This window comes from Lissotriton helveticus, chromosome 10 (assembly GCF_964261635.1).
Source record: "Lissotriton helveticus chromosome 10, aLisHel1.1, whole genome shotgun sequence".
Lineage (NCBI taxonomy): Eukaryota > Metazoa > Chordata > Amphibia > Caudata > Salamandridae > Lissotriton > Lissotriton helveticus.
Window position 1 is genome coordinate 680979281 of NC_136071.1, and position 21849 is coordinate 681001129.

Below are 21849 nucleotides of genomic sequence, written 5' to 3' on the forward strand. Positions count from 1 at the left end.
CAGGCGGACCATCTGGAGAGGGACATCCATGTAGTGGAAGTCATCTCCGCTATCGCGCGATTGAAGCACGGTAAGGCCCCGGGCCCGGATGGCTACACGGCCTTGTTCTACAAGACCTTCTGCTCCACTCTGGCGCCTATACTGGCTCGCTTGTTCAACTCCTTCTCTGTGCCGGGGGCCATTCCGCCGGACCTTCTTTCCGCGACGGTGTCGGTTATTCCGAAACCCGGGAAAGACCGGACCCTGTGCGGTTCATATCGGCCTATTTCGCTTTTGAATGTGGACCTTAAGCTCTACACGGGGATCCTGGCGGCCAGACTTGGCCTGCACCTACCGGGCCTGGTGGAGGTGGACCAGGCTGGTTTTGTGCCCGGTAGGCAGACAGTCGACAACACCAAAAGGGTGACGCACGTGTTAGAAAAGGCCTCACGCATCCCGGGGGAACGGATGTTGCTGTCGGTCGATGCGGAGAAGGCCTTTGATAGGGTTCATTGGCCGTATCTTGAGCTGGTTCTCAGGAAACTGGGGATCGGCGAGAAGTTCCGCTCCATGGTCTTCAATTGTTATAGGAGACCGTCAGCATCGGTGCGGGTGAACGGACACAGCTCTAGTAGTTTTGTCATTGAGCGTGGTACGAGACAGGGATGCCCCCTCTCGCCGCTTTTGTTCGCCCTCTATATGGAGCCGTTCGCCCAGAGGATTCGCGACAATTCGGACGCCATTGGGGTTGAAATGGGTCGGTATACCCATACTGTTAGCCTATATGCGGATGATGTCCTGCTGACCCTGGATGACCCCAGGCGGTCACTCCCTGCCTGCGTTCGCGAACTGGACGCCTTTGCACGCGTGGCCGGCTTTAAAATGAACATGTCTAAATCGGCCGCTCTGGATGTGTCGCTCTCCGCGGACACCAGGCGAGACCTCCAGCGTCTTTTCCCTATGCAGTGGTCCTCTTCCACGGTGCCGTACCTGGGGATCCTGCTTGCACCTTCGCTGCCCGAGATGGTCAAGGCCAACTATTCTTCCCTTAGCAAGAAGATTAAAGAGGAACTCGGCCGATGGGGCAAGGGCCTGCTCTCGTGGCTGGGCCGTATCGCGGCGGTGAAGATGACGGTGTTGCCCCAGATTTTGTATCTTTTTCGCGCCTTACCTCTCCAGCCCCCTGTGGGTTGGATACAGGAAGCGCAAGCTGACATCTCCCGTTTCGTGTGGCAGGGCCGCAGGCCTCGGATGAAGAGGGTTCTTTCCACGCTTGCACCGGAGGCGGGGGGTCTCGGTGTTCCGGACCTCCGGAAGTATTTTCAAGCGGCGCAACTCCGGTATTTGGTGGAATGGAGCAGATGGGAATCGGACAAGCACTGGCTTTTTCAAGATCAGGCGGTTGCAGGTCGCACCCTTCAAGAGGTTCCATTCCTGCGGCGCGCACACCGCCCGGCTAATCTCTACGCCTCCTTTGTCACTCGGGTTCCGCTACGGGTGTGGGATGCGGTTTGTGAACTCCGCGAGCTCACTACTTTCCCATCACCGTTCACGCCCATAGTTGGTAACCCAGACTTTACTCCGGGCATGGCCCCAGGAGCTTTTTCTCACTGGGTGCGGGCGGGCTGCAGGGCGCTCTTTCAGATTTACGGGCCGGAGGGCGTGCTCCCTTTCCAACAACTCCGACAGGACTTTGGTCTGACGGAGGTGGACAGACTGCGTTATATGCAGGTCCGTCACTGGGCTCTCCAACCCCAAGTGCGTGACGTCGCAGCCCGCCAAATCACACCTTACGAGCGGTGGCTGGTGACTCGGACCTCGGATGCCAAGCTTATCACTGATCTGTACAAATTTCTCCAACCCCCGCCGTTTCATTACCACAACCCGGGGAGGGAGCGCTGGCACAGAGAATTGGGCAGAACCCTGAGCCACCAGGAGTGGGACGGGATCGCATATCGGGCGAGGCACTCTGCATACCACACTGGGCTGACGGAGACTTTTACCAAGGTGTCCACCTACTGGTATTACACCCCGGAGAGGCTCTACGAGATGCACAAACTTACCGACAAGGGTTGCTGGCGGGGCTGCGGACAAGAGGGTACTCTATCGCACATTCTCTGGGGGTGCCCGATACTATCTGCTTATTGGAAGGAGGTCTTAGATGAGGTGGACAGGCACTTCGAGGTTGAACTCCCGCGCCTCCCGGCGTATGTCCTGCTAGGCCTCCCCAACGACTTGATGTACCCGCTGAAGTCCCGCAGGGGTAGGCAGATTGCTATTGCACTAGGCTCAGCGGTTCAAAATATCCTTGTGTACTGGCGCACCCCCACTGCCCCCTCTATCACTGGCTGGTTACACAGACTCTGGCAGGTATTGGGTATGGAGAAGATGTCGCTCACGGTGGCTGGTAATGTTGACCAGTTCGAGGAGCTCTGGCACCCTTTCTTGGCACTGTTGTCCACGGAATTTCGGGAGATCACATGTCCGAGGTACCTGCGCCTTCTTAGGCTGACGCCGCCGGCGGCTCCAGCGGATTGAGAGAGATGGGATCGGGGGGACTGGGGGCTGGGGGTGGGAGGCTAGGGACAATGTTTCTATAATGGGCTATTGGACGGGGATGTTGGGGTATTGTTTTCTTCTTTTTCCTTATTCTGGGGGTGGGGGGCTTGGAGGGACTATGTTGTTTATGCTGTGTTGCGGGTTGCTACTCACGCTTAGCTTTGATTGGGAGGTTGGGGACTATTGGGGGTTATTCGCACGGCTTTCTTGCCCTACGGCATTTGCCTTTTTTCCCCCTCCGGGACTGCCGACCTCCCCGCTTTCCGCCAGAATTGCTGCAACATGTCTCTTTCTGTACTGTATGCAAACTTGACCTCCTAATTCCCTTCCCCCGTGTTTTTATGTCTTAATAAAATGCTTTAAACCTAAAAAATTAAATACACAACATAATAATTCATATATATTTACTTTAAAACAACGAATAAGCTATTAATTTTAATTTATTTTATCATTTTAAAATGATATAAAAATGTACACACACACACACACACATATATATATATATATGTGTCTGTGTGCACCCCAATAACATAAAATCAAATTAAAATAAATATTCTATTATAAATTAAAATATTAACCTATTTAAAAATCTTCAAACTTAAATGTCCCACTCCAATGAGTGCAACAGTAGGGAAAGTGTTGGACTGCAGAGGGGTAAAAATTACTATTCCCACTCCAGTGAGTGCAACAGTAAGGAAAGTATTGGACAGCGGAGGGGTAAAAATTACTATTCCAACTCTAGTGAGGGCAAAAGTAAGGAAAGTGTTGGAAAGCAGAGGTTTAAAAATTAATATTCCTACTCCAGTGAGTGTAAAAGTAGGTAAAGTGTTGGATAGCGGAGGAGTAAACATTACTATCCCCACTCCAGTGAGTGCAACAGTAGGGAAAGTGTTGGATAGGGGGAGCGGTAAAAACTACTATTCCAACTCCAGTGAGTGCAACAGTAGGGGACGTGTTGGATAGCAGAGGGGCAAACATTACTATTCCCACTCCATTGAGTGTAACGGTAAACAAAGTGTTGGATAGTGGCGGGGTAAAAATTACAATTCCTACTCCAGTGAGTGCAACATTAGGGAAAGCATTGGATTGCAGAGGAGTACCAATTAATAGTTTCACTCCAGTCAGTTCAAAATTAATAACAAACACAATTTTAACAACTGTTTTTGATATCCTTCAGGAGGCAAGATGGCTGCCGTGAGGAAGGCTGTGTGAGCAGCTCGTTCCCTGGTTCCAGGCATCTGGGAGGAAAGGAGAAAGATAGACTTACTGTTTGAGATGACCTGCCGTGATAGCGTCCCCGAGCCTTATTCCGATTGATTCGGCTTTGTACCATTGCCTACGGTCGCGTTTTAGTGCATATTGGCGTTCCCCCTGGAGCTGCAAGACGCTGGACGCTGGACGCAGGACGGAGCCGTTTGAGGCGTTGACCGCTTCCGCCTGGTCACCCGTGTATGCGGAGCATAATCAGGTTCTCTCTGCGAGTGGTGGAAAGTATCTCGGGGAAAGCGCTCTGCAGCCAGTATACCGGCGAATTGAACGTGAACGTGAATGTGATACAAACTATCCTTCTGAAGTATACGAATGTTGCTAAACTTTTCGGTGCTTAGTCGGCGGTCTCCGCTGTGGCGCGCCACACTTTGTTTGCTCTGGGCGCAGAGCAGTGTCTTCCCTGGCAGAGGCGGAGGCGGAGGCGGCTCGCGAAAAGGAAAAAAGAAGACACCGCTGCCCTCGTCTGTCAGTACCCGCAGCAACAGGAGAGACGACGCGGTGGAGGGATTTGCAATGGCTGAGGCTGAGGCTCCGGAGGTAGCACGCCCGACTCCTGCTAAAACCGTGATAAAACAGGGTAAGAACACTAATAAACCCCCTGTCAAAAACAATGAACCTTCTAGTGCTAAAAATGTCACGTCACAGACGCTGCCTGTCCTCTTTGAGAAACAAGTGGCTAGAAAAAAAATAACTGAAAGTAACCTGCAAACTATAGAGACAGTCGAAATACAGCTTGAACAATCTGTTATTACAGCTGAAAATGATAACAACTTGCCAAATAATCCCCCAAACCTGACCAATCCTTCGAAGAAGGGCATGATGGGAGATGTAGTTTTTGGTGGAGTTGGTATCAGTCGCTCCTGTTCCCTCCCCACGCTAGTAGTATCCGCATCAGCGGCGAATGACCCACAGAAGGCAACGGAGATCTCCACACAGTATATAAATCCGGAAGCCTCGGAGAAGTTCTTTTCGTTGTCTGAACTTTCCTCGGATGAGGCAACAGGTGCACATAAAGATTGGGCTGAGCTTAGCTGCGAGAGTTTATCTGTGGATGATGAATCCAGTGCGAGTCCTGATACCAACACAGCCACTACTATAAAGAAAAAACTCTGGAAGAAGAGGTCATTGCGTTTGGGGGGTAAAGAAGTCGCCTCTAATTCACCTACTGAGGTTAATGTCTTACCCTCTATTCCTGTACTCGATCCTACTAATGGTGCTACTGACATTGTGGGAGCCAACTCTAATTCCGTCTCCGATCCGGTTATTGCCCAGGAAAGTAGTGAAGGCACTGAGGAGATCACTTTGAAAATGATTTATGATACTATGATGAGTCACAGGGCGGAGAGTAAAGCTGAAAATCTACGCACACAGATGACCTGTGCTAAGGTTAAAAATTCAGTTCGCCGAGTGATTAAGATGTGCTCGGAGACTACCGATAGAGTCGTCGAAGCAGAGGCCAGGATTGCAGTCCTGGAAGAAGAAAGCATGGCACAGAGGCAGGAAGTTGGTGACTTCATAGCTCTAAAGGAAGACTTGTCGGACAAGATTGCTAATTTGGAGAATCAGGCTCGTAGGAGTAATCTACGTTTTTTGGGAATTCCCGAAAATAAAGAAGGGTCTGACCCACGGAGGTTTATCATTAATCTACTAAAGGATGCTTTCCCTGAAATGGTAGACTGGGACTGGTCACGAGAAGTTCAACGTGCGCATAGGTTCCCCTTTACTGTACGGAACCCACGACAAGGCCAAGAAAACTATCCCAGGGCTATTCTGGTCTCATTTAACAACTTCCTTGCTCGTGAAGCTATCTATATGTCTGCGAGACCAGATAAGAAAGCGGATGGTCTTGGCTGTCAGTTCTTTGTACGACCGGACTATTGCCAAGCTACAGTGGCCCAACGGTGGCGACTTAGACAACTGATTCCCAATTTCCAAAAGAAAGAGGTCGCCGTCTTCCTTCAAGGCCCAGCAAAGTTAAAGACTATATTCAAGGGCTCTGTAAAATATTTTATCTCAGAGGTCAAAGCCAAAGAGTATTTGGATTCCATTTGAGTTACAATTAGTAATTAAGGCTCTCTAGGATGTAAGGTTATTACATTATTATATTGTATATTGCAGAATCACTAGGATTAGAAGGGCTACTAGTTTAATTAATCTTTTTGGAAGCTTCAATTCCGTTTCCTCTGTTCTTTTCTCTTTTCAGTAGGATTGTTTAGCTTCTTTTATTTCCGTCCTTTTTCCTTCTAAACTTTCTCTTCCCCCTCTTTTCTTATTTATATATTTTTTTATTTTTTTTTTACTGGTCTTTCTTTCCTTTTCTTCTCGTCAGGATGCTCTGGTCCAGGGACACGGCACCCATACGTTCTAGGAACTGGTAGTTCCTATGCCTCATATGTTGGGGAGGGTGGGGGGAGGGGTTTTGGGGTTACGGGTGGGGGTGGGAAGGGGCAAGGGTTGGTGGTGGGGGTGTAAGGCAGAGGTATTCAGTGCAAGGAAGTTTAATTGGTATTCAAGTCGCAGTGGTGAGGATTATATATTGTTGATTTTCACTAATCTTTTATTTTGCGTCATTTCAATATGGAGAAGAAGCTGAAAATTTGCACTATTAATATCAATGGTCTCAATGATTTTAAAAAGATTGGAATGTTTCGTTTAATGCTGCAGACCTTAGCCATTGACTTATTATGTATACAAGAAACTCATATTGCATGGGATAAGCGCGCACTTTTGGATAGGCTGGGACTAGAGGTGCTACTTGTTTCCAAGCAGATGGGTATAAAAAGAGGCATTGCGATCTGTATGCGAAAGGGTGCTGGGAAATGTTTAAAAACTTTAGCTGATAAATGGGGTAGATGGGGTCTTGCTGAGTTAATCATCGGTAGGCTCAGATTCACTATTTGTTGTATGTATGGGCCAAATGTAGATGATGCTGAAGTTTTTAACACGGTCAACACAGAATTAGCTTTGTGGACGCAACCCATCATATTCTGTGGGGATTTAAATATTCATCTACCGGCTGACTGGAACATCAAACTAGGAAGGAGATATATGGGTTATAAACCAAGAACATACAGCGCCCTTAGGGAGCTGGTTTTGAATAATGGATTAACGGATGTGTGGCACAAACTGTACGCTAGAGATCCCGGCTATACTTTTTATTCCAGCCCACATCGGAAATTTGCCCGATTAGATTACTTTTTCATGTCGTTACAACTCTTGGAGACAATTAGTATCGAAATTTTACCCCAAGTCATTTCAGACCATAATCCTATGATCGCTGAGATTCAGGTTCCTATGGAACGTCTGAATTCAAATAGATCTTGGTCATTTCAGAGAAGTCTATTATTAGATGAAGACTATTTGCAATTTATGGTGACTACTATTAACAATTATTTTTTAACAAATAATGGCACGGCCTCCCCACCTGTGGTCTGGGACGCTTTTAAATCAATCATTCGTGGGGAGACAATCAGCTTTGCAAATTATAAGAGGAAAAAAATTCAAATAGAATTTAGGGAGAGATTAAATAAGATCAGGTCACTCGAGCTGGATTTTGCGACCGCATGTAAAGGCAACATTGGTATTGAAGACGTGCAATTGCGCCTAGTAATTGAACGTTCTGGTCTGCGGACCCATATTGCCGATAAAGTAGCTTCAGACTTTAAGCAATATAAAACCGAACGCTATGAGTATAGCGAGCGCACCGGCAGAATCTTAGCACAACGTCTTCGGCAGAAATCTTCCATTAATGAAATTCAGGGGGTCAATGACATGAATGGCGACTATCACGAACGTAGGGAAGGAATTCTAGAAGCATTTCTGGAGTTCTATAAAACATTGTATAATGACCGCAATAATGAAGTAGACAAGACATTGAATCCAATGAATTATCTTCATAGTATTAACCAACTAGTATTAGGGTCAGGGGAGACTGATCTGTTTAGCCGCCCAATAAGTTGGGAAGAGATCGAGCAAGCTATTCTGAGTCTTGCTGCTGGTAAAGCCATGGGATTTGATCAGATACCTCTGGAGTTCTACCGAACATTTAGACATATGCTGAAACCAGAACTTCTCAAGATTTTTAATCTAGCATTTCAAGGGAGTCCACCTGATTCCTGGTCCACCGCTATAATAGTGGTATTTTTAAAAAAAAATAAGGACTCAAAAGAACTAGGCTCATATCGTCCCATATCTCTTATAACGGCAGATAGCAAGATCTACTCCAAAATCCTTGCAAATAGACTCAATCAGGTAATGTCTAGTTTAGTTTCTAATATTCAACATGGTTTTATTAGATGCAGAGACACTACTGATCACGTCAAACGAGTTATCACACTTTTAGATTGGGCACAGGCAAAGGAATCCGCAGTCGGGGTTATTTTACTTGATGCTGAAAAAGCGTTTGATAGAGTCGACTGGGGATTTCTTTGGACTGTGTTAGAAGGGAAGGGGTTTCCGTCACAATTTATTCAAGCGGTGCGATCGCTTTACTCTACCCCTAAGGGTATAATTAGATTAGGTGCCGATTATTCGAGACCCTTTCCAATCACTAGAGGGACTAGACAAGGCTGCCCCTGTTCTCCGCTTTTATTTGCGTTATATATAGAGCCATATCTGTGCAGACTTATTCTGGAACCTAATATTCCTTCAATTCGTCTCTTCGAAGTTGACCACAAAGTTTTAGCGTACGCAGATGACGTGGCTATTGTCACGTCTAATGTTTCTTCAGCGTTACCCACAATAATTGATCTGGCCAGTGAGTTTGGGAAAATTTCTGGGTATAAGTTAAACATTGCAAAAACTCAGATTATACACTCGGAAACGGGTAGACCTTCTGATATCCCATTAAATACCACCGGTTCTTATCTTGGTGTCACTTTATCTTCTAAGGTTGAGGATATCGTTGCACTAAACTTAGACCCTTTACTTATATCCACCAACAGAACGCTAGAAAGATTTAATAATTTACACCTGTCATTATATGGACGAACTAATGTTATTAAGATGATGATTTTTCCAAAATTTTTGTATTTTTTTCGTACTATTCCCTTATTTTTTTCATTGTCTCTTTTTAATAGAATAGATAGAATGGTTTCTAGATTTCTGTGGGGGTACCATCGCGCTAGAAGATCCATAAAATGGTGTACTCTTCCTTTAGACTGTGCTGGTTTAGGCCTTCCGAATTTTAGAATGTATTATTGGGCCATTGCTTTGAAAACTTTTCGAGTTCTGTTTTTTCATGATTATGTATCGGAACCAGCAACCGCACCCTCTATCTTTGAAATGCTTCTAGGTACTCATGCCCGGCAATGTCTGCTTAAAGTTATCGAACCCAGCTACTATAAAAAAACAAAATTTAAGGTGGTCATTGCTGCACTATTAATTTGGAGACAAATGAATAAAACTTTACGTATTATCTCAAAATTGAATTATTATACACCTTTGTCCGATAACAAGTCATTACCTGTAATTTTTCAAGATATGGTAATCTATCGGTGGCATACGAAACAGATCTATTCACTTGGACAATTATATCAAAATGGGTCCCTTATGTCTTTTTCGAAACTGCAAGAGACATTTGGTTTATCCAGGAACGATTTTTTTAAATACCTACAGATTCGTAGTTTTCTGGAAAAAAAAAATGTCTTATTCACGGATATGATGGAATCTGTTGATATCTTAGAAAGCTCAAGGAAAAATAGCCGTATTGGTATTATTTACCAATTAATGAACAATAGGCGTCAGAATGATCTTGATCATCATACCGTGAAATGGCAGCGAAAGCTTGGCATTGTAGGGATTGATCTGGTTAAAGTGTTTGAGATGAGCAATAAGATACTAATTAATAGTTCTCTCAAGAGCCAACATTTTATGTCCACTCTAGATCTCTATTATACACCTGCAAAACTGTTAAAATGGAAAGCTCAAAAAGGTATTAATTGCAGCCGATGCGGTACCTTAGCTGCAGATTCAATTCATATGTTTTTTAAATGCTCCAAATTGGCTGCATATATAGCGAAGATTGAAAAGTTCTTGACTAATCTGTTACATGTGGGGATCACGCTCCATCCCACTATTATTATTTTTGGTGTTTATTTCCCCCCTCGGAATCTAACTACAGATCAAGAAAATTTTATGTTTGTGGGAATGTCGATTTATCGAGCCTGTATTACTTCCAGATGGTTGGATGTAGAACCACCAACTTTCGAGCTATGGTTGGGAAAGTTGCTAAATGTTTATAGATTGGATAAAGCAGTGTATAAACTGAAAGGTGTTAAAAAGAAGACCTTCGGTCGTAAATTATGGTCGCCAATTGATAACTGGATTTAAATTGTATGATGGCTGTTTTTTTGCTTTCCTCCTTTTCTTTTCTTTTTCTCTTCTTTTTCTCCGTATAGCACTGTGATGGTCTCCTCATTTTTGTTTTATCCTTGTATGTACTACCTCTGCCAGAAAATAATAAAAAAATATATTAAAAAAAACAATTTTAACAACAATAACAATATTTAAAAAACAAAATAAATAAGAAAATATAGACATATGCTAAAAATTCTAATACAAATATATTTAATATTGAAATGTTTTAAAAACATATTATAATGTTAAATTCATATAACAAATACTTACAAATATTATGTTAAATTAAATAAAAAATAATTTCCAAACAAATAAATATTTTTAATTAAAAATAATTTAGAAACAAAAACATTAATTATTACATACAAAAATGTACTTCCTCAACTAATATAATTATTTACCAATAAAAGAAATATTATTAGTTAAAAAGCAAATGAAAACTCAGTAAAATTATTTTACTTCTTAGACTTTCCCCCTATAATCAAAACAAACCACAGCTAAAATTAAACTGTAAAAAATGAATTACACAATTTTCAAATAAAAAACTAATAGTATTTAACAACTAATTATAAAGTAATTAAAATTAATATACTCCCCACACTGCACCCCTACAGTAATAATACCACACAAAAATATATAAACAAATACACTAATCTGATATAAATTAATCAATTAAAATTAAGGATCAACTAATTTAAATTACTTCCCACCCTTTACCCTATAAACACCCCCACAACCCACACCTAAGATTAATGACACATATTCCATATTTAATTTTCAATTCATTAATACATATTAACACCTAATTATACATTAGTTAAACATAAATTGCTTCCCATCCTTTACCTCAAAACCCCCAAAATCCACACTTTAAAAAATCACACAATTACCATAATTAATAATCAATTAATTAGTTAATATATATTAACAACTAATTATTTAATTAATTAAACATAAATGACTTCCCTTTACCCCTATAAACTCCACAACCCGCACCTAAAATTAATAACACAATTTCCACAATTAATTTCCAATAAAATAAATAATATCAATTACCAACTGATTATTAATTAATCAAAAATAAATTGCATCCCACCCTTTAGCCCTATAAACCCCACAGCCTACACCTAAAAAAATGAAATATTTACCATAATTAATTATCAATCAATTGATTAATATTAATTAACAACCAATTAATAATTAATTACAAATAAATTACTTCCCACATTTAACGGTATAAAATCTAAATTAAATTAAAAAAATAATCATTAATTTATTTTAAATAATTTACTTCCCACCCTATAAACCCACAACCCAAACCCACAAAATGTAAACTAAAATACATAACACTAATTAAGAAAAATCGATATTTTCAACATGTATATTTTGGCAACAATATTAATGACTTCTATATATTTTAAAACTATATTTCTTACCCTAAATTCAAAATACTTGACCACGATATTCTTGCTGTTGATATTTCTGAATCACAATATTTTCAACTCGATATTTGTGTGCTGCGGGCTGTACTATGAGTACCCGTGATTTAGAGAGAGGTCACAGGTAAGGTGCCTGGGTACATCTCAGGAAGAAGATGAGGGTGATTAGAAAATCATAAGCAGTAGGTTTAAGGTCCCGGGATACATTTTTGATACACATACCACTTTGCTGACATCCTGGTGTGAACTTCTAGTCACTCCCATGGCCTGTGTTGTGAGGCTATCAGATTTGCAGTAGCTCCTGCTGTGACAAGACTGTTTTCAGGAGGAACAGAGGACAGAGGAGCGGGCACTTCAAAAGGGAGCAGACCCCTAACATAAACTTTACAGAAGTAGCTGCTAAATCACATCTGGGGTCTGGAAATCGACTATTCGGAATGTAGCTTGAGACCCCCACAATTTTCAAAAGTCAGCCAGCCAGATGAGCTGTGTGAGAAGGGGAAACTCAGCAAGACGTCTACCTGTGACCAGGAGTGAGGGTCAAGGTCTGCTAGTCACCCAGCTGGGTGAGGGGACATCACCCAGGCAGTCTAGGACTATCTTTCCTGAAACACCAGCACCTGCCTGCTTTCAAAGACCAAGGTGTCCTGTGTGGAAGAGGAGGATGTTGGATGGAGCAAGATCCAGTGGAGAATCATGGTAAGTAGATTCTCTTAGCGAGGTCTGAGGAGATGGCTGCTGCACCAATCGGGTCATGTCCTGTGTGCAGGGGAAGTCAGTGACCCTTGTATGTCAGAGGCATGCCACCATGAAGTAAGTCATGATCGTTGATTCACCGAATGGTTTATCACCTATGTGCAGTGTGAAGCCAACAACCGCATATGCCATTAGGGGCTGCCATGAAGAGATTGCTGTGCGAAGAGGGACATAGCTAGTTTGCAATAGTAAGCCGGAGACCTCAAATGCCAGGAAGGGCCACCCTGAAGAGACTGCCATGCTGAGTGGGCAGTAACCTATGTGCGATGTTAAGCTGGCAACCCCGTATGCTAGGGGATGCTGCAGTGAAGAAACCAGCTGTGCCGATTGGGTCAGAGCCCAAGTGCAGAGGATTGACGGTGACCAAGTATGCCAGAGGGGGCCACTGGTACCAAGCAAGAAGTATGACCTGGTTCGGATGTCATCCGAGGAGAGAGGTCACATTGGAGACCCTAGTGGGCCTGTACCATGACTGAGGACCAGCGTCAGGACTTTGGTATTCCCCCCACCAACAAAGAACTTATCCAGCTTGGGGGAGAAAAATGAACCTCCGGTCGCTACATGACCGCATGTGAGGCATTCGAGGACTGCAGTGCAGTCCACCTGGGCTCCATACCAAGAACTTAAGGGAGACAACCATTGCAGGTCTAGCACCCATAGAGGAGTCACTCTCAGGGACTCCAGTCGTTGGGATTATGCTGGTGCAAATAGAACTGATTCTGGACCAACTGGCATGGGGGAACTTGCTTGCAAGATAGCGCTTTGGTGCTGGAACTCCATTGACCGTAATATAGAGTTGGAATGAGACACCTGAGTCTCAGACTAATAGTTGGGCATCACCTGAATAATGCCTATAGTGAATGAGGATAACCGCTACTGCTAGAACTTGGATAGAGTGAGACTAATGGAACTGCCTAAGAAACAGTAGAGCCCTGACTCAAGGGGGTGTCTGAGTTGTTTGTGACTTGTCATATTTTACTTTGTGTTCATATATAAATATCCCTTTATTCATAAAAGCAAGTATTTGACTAGGAAATCATTCATTGCCAATACTGCACATTTTTTAGTTGAGAGCCTTTGTTCAACCCCCTGTATCTAACTCGTCCCGAAGAAACCTTAAACTGCTTGACCCACAGTGCTGAAGGGGTACTTTTCCCAGTTTCTGAGGGCTGATAGTAGGTCGCGCCCCAGAACATCAGGAATAAAAGGCCTTAGCCCACAAGGTTAAGCCCAGTAACTCCTGCTTGCCTTTTGACCCTCTGAAATTGGGTTCTGACAGCTTGTGTTTAATTAGTGGAGGGTGGAGGATCTGAGGGTTGGATTGTTTTGATTAATGTGTGGTTGTGTAGATTGTGTGTAAGATTGTGCTTATTCTAAGTATGTGGAGAAGCTTATTGTTTGATCCATTTTGAGAGTGTGTATGTGGCCCTTCTGAATATATATTAATTTGGTGAGTGTTGATAGGAATGTGCCTTGATGGTAAACAGGTTTGTATCTCTGCCCTGAGTGCCGGACCGCATGAGAATCCTTACTTTTATTTTGGACCTGGCATCACGGTAATCTAGTGGGTGTTCAGGTGATTGATAGTGCGAGGTCCAGAACTTGTCTGTCACTTGAAGGATCACATCAAGTATGTGCCCATAGAACCTCATTATGAGATCCGAATTACTTCACAGGGAGATACTGGGGCTAGATTTAATAATAACGGCCAGGATCTCCCCGTGAGACAAAGGGAATTACTAGTCCCCCCCTAGAATGGGGACTAACATGCAGGCCTGGTAATACTGCATTACATTTCTCATGCTTTTCCCAATTCAGGTGAAAATCACGTGCCCAAATCTGCAAAAGCTTACCACCTGCTTGGAGCAGGTGATACAAGTTGCAGAGGCCATTTTCATGACCCAGGTGGTGACCTGGGATCGGCAGATAGTGGGATGGCGGAGATCCATTCCCTTCAGAACAGAGGAGCTTTTTTCTGCTTCCCCCAGCTGAAGTGTCAGAACAGACAGAATGAGGCACAACAGTAGCTAACAGCCCCTGCAGCTCATAAGAGGTCTCTGGGTTCAGTATCAATGGAGCCAGAATGATCGGGTCAGGAGTTTGAAGAAATAATAATTACTACTGCAAATTTACCAGAAAACCTATGGTTGCCCAGAGTGGTATCCCCCGACCCTCTGTCTGGAAAATCTGTTCAAAAGGGGGATCCATGCCACCCCACATTGTTCAGTCCACGGTTATTCTTGACTAAGGGATAAAGTGCTCTGCAGACTACTCATAGAGCCATTCCCTCACAGGAGAGGGAACATCGCCTGAAGTATGCGATTTCCGCTGGAATCTGACTAAACAGCCTACAAGCCTGCCCCTTTGCTAGGACAGGAAAGGAGTGTGCCTGACCTTGCAGGGGGAGAGACTGTCCCATTGGAGAGGCCTAGCATGTTCACTGGCATAACAAAAATTGAGGGGGGCCTCCCTGCATGGTATGTAGACGGGCCCCCTCCGGGCTCAATTAGGAACTCTCCGGACAGAGTGCAGTGCCGAGGGGGCCCCTTGGAGCTTCAGGGCCCCTCGCACCGCATGGGCTGCGGGGGCCTGTGTTACGCCCTGCATGTTGAAGCCTGTGACCACAGAGAGCAAGACAGGAGTGATCCGTGCTGCAAAGGCGATTCCCTGGGCTTTCTGCCCAGTAATTGAGTAAACAGAATCAAGATTGCACCAGAGCAAAGATTTCTGTCTCGTTTGGCAGCCTGCCACAGACTTTTGTTAAGCATCTTTTTATTGAAGATTTCAAATATAAGACAATAACATTCACAATGTTCACGGTTGCATGTACAATATATGTTGTAATGGATTGCTTCAGACCCCCCCAGGCGTATTCTCCCCAGTTTGCCCTACCACCTCTTTCCCATCCTCCACTGTATCGGAAGTGCCACCATGATTGGTTGGTATTTGCATTGCATAATCAGTCTGATCAACCCTCAATAAGAGTTCCAATTTCTTCAGATCGTTTCCCATTCTCTAGAGCAACCCCTGCATTCATAGAGCACTTTTTCGTCAAGTTTACACCCGTCCATGTTGCGCTTCTACGGAAGTGACAACTCCCCAGGATTTTGCAGTGTTCCTTTTTGCTACCACTAGGCCTATCATGATCCACGTTTTCTGAAATCTGCTTTCCTCTGCCTCCCCCCATATATTAAGCACACATCTCTTTGCTGAGCTTGTCGTTCTCTCTCTCCCCACCCGTCGCATGCAATCCATGAGTTTCGTCCAGAAGATATGTATTACTGGTCAGTCTCAAAAGATGTGGGAGAAGGAGTCAATCTGTTTGCCACCCTTCAAACATAGATTGGAAGCAGCCCTTCCCATTTTTAGCAGGACCATTTGGCAGTAGTAGGTGCAGTGTAGTATACGCAGCTGTATCAATTAAAATCTCGATTTCATAGCAACCTTCCTAGTTATGGTTCAGCCACAGACTGTACCTTGCCACCGTGTCTGGCCTTCTTAATCTGGGGGACACACAATAAACCTTGATCACTGGATCTGAGGGAACGTGTAGGAATATAAGGGATACATTTGTTTTTTAGATATTCAGGTCCGTAGTCATTAAGGCATTAAGGCATTTGTAAATCAGGCAACAAGTCTTAAATTTAACTCTCTGTTTGATAGGCAACCAGTGAAGTCTTGCCAGCAGAGGTTTGGAGGGGGTTCTGGTAGGGGCGTTTAGGACTAACCGGGCTGCCGTGTTCTGGACTACTTGGAGTTTTGCTACCACTACTTCATTGGCGTTTAAAAACAGGCCTTTGCAGTAGTCCATGCGGCTTAAAACAAGAGCCTGTACCAGTGTTTTTCTGACTGCGTCAGGGAGCAGAGAAAAGACTTTCCGCAGAAGCCCAATTACGTGGAAACATGAGCCCACCACGTAATTGCTATGCTGCTTTAGAGAAAGCTCCTGATCTAGTCGGACTCCGAGATTTTTTACAACCTGTTTTGGTTCTGGGACTGGGCCAAGGTCTTGTGGCCAACAGTCCGGGGTCCATAGGAGCTTTACTTCTCCAAACAGCATGATCTCAGTCTTCCCAACATTACATTGAAGGTAGTTGGAAGACATCCAGTTTTCCACCGCCTTCATGCCTTGGGAAAAAGAGTTCTTAGTCTCGGTGGTAAGATGTTTGAAAGGGAAGAGGAGCTGGGTGTCGTCGGCGTAAGACACCGGAATGAACCCATGAGTTCTCATGATGTTAGCCAGGGGTGCCACGTAGATATTAAAGAGAGTAGGGCTCAGACAAGAGCCCTGTGGCATCCCTTTTGAGATCTCAACCTCCTCTGAACAGTTTGCCCCCATGGACACACATTGAGTCCGATTGGACAAGAAACTCTTAAGCTAATCTAAGGCCTTGTCTTCCACGCCAATACTGGCCAGCCGAGTTGTCAGGATGTTATGAGACACGGTGTCAAACGCCACAGACAGATCCAATAGTACCAGGACCACGGAAAAACCCTTGTCCTGATACATATGTAGATCGTCTGCGACTGACACCAGGGTGGTCTCTGTACTGTGCTTGGGCCTGAATCCTGACTGAGAATAGTCCAGTCCTCCAGCTAATTCAATGTAGCTGGATAGGTGGCGGTTGACATATTTCTCAATAAGTTTGCCCAAGAAGGGAAGAAGGGATATTGGCCTAAAATTGTTGAGTTCTGTCCAGGGGAGCGCAGTGTTTTTCCTAATAGGTCAGACCAGGGCTCTTTTCCATTCCTTAGGGACCACTCCGTTGTTAAGGGAGATATTAACCAGTTTTTGAAACCCGGGGCCAAGCTCCTTTGCGAGCATGGGTATTAGTCTTGTCGGGATGATGTCAGCTGGGCAGCCACTCTTAATCTGAGAGATTAAGGATGTTACCTCCTCTAGAGAGATAGGGGGGAACCTGTCAAGGTTAAGAGTAAGAGGGGTTTCTGCAACTAACCCTACAGCTGGACTGGGAGACGGATTTCCTCCACCCGAGGGAAGCATACGACTGATAATCTTGTCATAGATTCCCTCAATTTTTTGGGTGAAAAATTGCGAGATGTCATTGCAGAGTTGCTGCGATGCCATCTCAGAACTTTCACAAGCCATAGGTGTCACGAAGGATTGTAAAATTTGAAAAAGCACTGTGGGAGAGTTACCCTCGATCATAAGCTGGGTTGCAATGTGATTCTTCTGTGAAACACAAATGGCTTTATGATAAGTGGTAAGAGACTGCCAGTAGCTTTGTTTATCCTCAGCCAGCTTGGATTTTCTCAATTTCTTTTCCAATTTTCTAGCTGTACGTTTTAATGATCTTAGGTGCTCTGAGTACCAGACTTCTTGTTTCTGCACAGGACGAGTTTTAAAATGTTTTAATGGAGCAATGTCGTTTACTGCTGTGGTGATTGCTTCTTCAAAATTGGCCAGAGCAGCCTCAATGTTTTCACTAGGAGTCAGGGTAGGTTCGACATAACTATTTGTGAAGGACTCTAGAGTCATTTTGTGCCATTGTCTTCTTTCACTAGGTAAGGAGACGTGACTAGATGGCAGGAGTTTTACTCTAGGAATATAAAATTCAATAATAAAATGATCAGTCCACTCTACCTGGGAAGGAGGTAAACATTTGATCCGCCGAGAGTTGGTCAGGATCAGGTCTAGTGTGTGACCTGCCTTATGTGTTGGACCGTCATTGACTTGTTTCAGTCCCAGTAAAGACAGATCTGTTAATAAGGATTGTGCCTCTTTGTTTTCTACTAGTTCGCTATGAACATTGAAATCCCCTACAAGCAGGAAGTCTTCATGTTCTTGTACGTAAGGAGCCAGAGCTTCTAAAAGTAAAGTGGAGAAGTTGATACATGCACCACGGGGGCGGTATACCAATGCTCCTTTCCTGCTCCCTTTAGGCGTAGTTTTTATTTTAAAAATCAAAAGTTCTAATTCAGAGGTACATATTTCTTCAATCACCAGGATGCCTATTTCTTCTTTATGGACAATAGCAATTCCCCCACCTGTCTTGATAGGCCGGTCTAATCTAACTATTTTGTACCCTGCTGGAATTCCGAGGGTTATGGCTGGGACAGAGTGGGGCTTTAACCATGTTTCTGTCAGGAAACATATGTCCGGTTTTTCAGAGTTGATAAGGTCCCAAACCTCCGTAGAATGTTTGGCGAGGGATCTGATATTACAAAGTAAATTTTTACTCCCTAAAGAGATATCCATATCTGCCCTGCAGCTATGAGCGGTGTTACAGTGTGCCAGCTCCCTCTCTAGTGCCTGAGGCTGGCTACCCCTGGAGATTTGATCTCTCGGTACTGTATTGAACTGGGTTTTACAGTGAAAATAGGAAAACGGACCATCTAAAATAGTGTCTGCCATCTTGCTACAACCTCTTGGAAGGCAGTTGCGTATACCTAGCAATGCCTGGGTTGTGTATGACCTCGGTATGATAGGGGCAGGAGACTGTGCATCGGCTGAGAGAGCCATAGACCCTGGCCCCTTGCCCCGTCCTGTCGCGGACGTGCGCAGACGGGCTGGTCTTTGGCTCGTCTTCGGCGCGTAAGAAGGCGCCCCCCTGCATGCAACCGCTGCGCGCTAGTGCCGATGAGTGGCTAAATAGCCCTTTGTGCTTAAAGGCTAGAGCGCTAACCGCTCGACTCGACAATCAGGAAGTGTGTGGGCGTGTCTCTCTGGCTCGTACCTGTCCCGCCCTCCGCTCAACGGTATTGGATACCAAGTCGGACCGGGGCGGGCAGGCTACAACACTGAGCACAGAGTTCCAAAGTGAGTCCTAAAGCCCCTGGCTGTTCCGTGAATGAGCGTGATGCACAGAGGGTAAGTGTATTAAAATTAGTAGTCAATTAATAACACAGCAAAATGATTTAAAATTCGTCATCAATTTAAAATCAATTTAAAATTGGGGCATAGGTTTTTCAGATCACATCCACAAAGCCAGCAGAGTAATCTGCTCTGCGTGTATTTACCTGGCACCAAAGCGGGGTCGGGAGACACTGCCTCTGTCAACCTTACCTTACCTTACCTTAACTGTAACGGCCAGTAGTACTTTAGAATATCAGGGAGTGCAATTCCTCCATTGCACCAACCTCTCCTCATCTTGGACAGTGATGGGCTTCTGCCTCAATTGTGTTAAAATAATCCTTTAGTACCTCATAGGGAGTGTTTTGTAATGCGTATTAGAAATGTGGCAATGACATCGTTTGAAATAAGGCAGCCCAGCCCAGGAGGGAGAGTGGCACAACAATCCAATATCTCACGTCACCTCTAAATCTATTGAGCAGTGGGGCTAGATTTGAATATATACGTTTACTACACATGCTTTACATTGCATTCCATTACAACGCGGTCATTACAAGGACCACATTGTTACAACGCAAACCATTACAGCCCAATTCATTTCAAAGAATTGTTGTAGGGGGTGCGCAGGATTTAGGAATATTATAATTTACTATTCCTACTCAAGTTTGTGAAACAGCAGGGAAGGTGTTGGATTGAAAATCCTACACCTTCTGCCCCCTACAGCAAGTCATTGTAACGACTTGCGATGTAATGGTTCACGTTGTAACAACGCGGTCGATGTAACGATTGCGTAGTAATGGCATGCGATATAAAGCATGCAATCTAGAGGTTGTTTCCCACTAGATTCTGCTCACGGAAGAGTTCCAAATTGGGTATTATATACATTCCCAAATAGTGGAATCCATTTGATGTAACCGTTGCCTCACAATCAGGAGGTAGCCTCAATATGACACCACTAAGTGGGTATAATAGTAATTTATGCCATTTTATGACATACCCTGAATATTAAAGGGTAAATATTAATAGAGTAGTATATCATCCAAATATAAAGTTTTTTGTCCTTCCAGGCCCCACCCCAGTCAAGGCCCCCTGATCAAGAGGTCTAGATGCATGCAGGCTGCCAGTGCCGCCAAAGCAGAAATCATTGGCGATGGGGGGAAAACATGCCTTGTGTCTCGATGAAATCTGAATATTGAGGAGTATGCCCCATTCACCTTGATCCTTGCCAATGGGCTGTTGTAAAGCAGATGGCCCCATTGTATATATGGTGAGCCTAATCCGAGCCTTTCTAGAAATGCGCACATATAATTCAATGTCCATGCTGCGAACTTCATTTTTTCATCCAGAGACATCACTAACATTGACTCACTTAGTAGTCTCTCTGCCCCAGCACTCCATAGAGTCACCTGAGATTTAGCCTAGTGTTACGATTAGGCATAGAGCCTGATTGATCTGGATGGATCAAAAAGTGAATCAAATTCCTTAGGCACTTTGCTAGTATTTTGGGCAAGATTTTTACCTCAGTGTTCAACAATTAAAATGAGCTACAGGAGGAGCAGTCTTCTGGGGCTTTCTTCTCTTTTGTACTACCAGAAAGTGGCGAGACGTTGGTCTTGTGGATGAGTACCTCAACTCCTGCTCTCCTTGTACATGGATAGTAAGTGCATAGTGATTTTCATTGCCATTTCTTTACATAGCTCAACCAAGGGCCCGTTGTGACCCGAGTTCTTAACTGACTGCATCTCTCTTATTGCCGCCTCGATCTCTTCCACCCCTATCTCAGCGTCTAGATACTCAGTGTCTTTTTGTGTTAGTCTTGAAAGGTGAATGCCCTTGAAGAGGTCAGTTGATTCCTTGACTCTCTTAGTTATCACCTGGGAGTATACCTGGGTGGAATGTATGACTTTGCAACAGATGTGTTCACAACACATGCCTTTACAACACGGTCGTTACAACGATCGCGTTGTTACCACACGTGCCATTACATCGCAAGTCGTATTAATGACTTGCTGTAGGGGGCACGCTGGATTTAGGAATAGTATTAATTACTATTCCTACTCCAGTTTGTGCAACAGCAGGGAAGGTGTTGAATTTAAAATCCAACACATTCCCTGGTGTTGCACATCCCCTACAGCAAGTCATTGATATGACTTGGGATGTAATGGCACTCGTGGTAACAGCGCGGTCGTTGTAACGACCGCGTTGTGAAGCCATGCATTGTAGAAACACAGTTGTAAAAGCTGTTTCCCACCTGGGTATAATAGGCTACAAAGATTTTGGATATGTGCATCCCCCTCTGATCAATGACCCCATCTTAGGCTTTATCTCCAATACCCAGTTCCAGGATTGTTCCCTGTTGTTCAGCCAGGCCAGTAGTTTACCCACCTTGTTCTCAACATCATACAGTGGATAAATGGTTGCTTTATGTGCTGCCAGGGAAGTTTTGTTGACTAGATGTGTATATTCGTGCAGTTTAAACATCAATCTATGTTATACCTCAGGTTCCGCCCTCACCATCAGAAGTTGCTCTTGTTCCTTAATTTTTGTAGTCTACCGCATACTTGAGATATTAGCATTTCTAAAGGTACTATTTTGCGGGTCTTCCCGAAACCGTAGCTGGCCCACGACACTGCGGTCAGCCAGAACTATTTGGATTTGTTGTTCACAACACCGTGA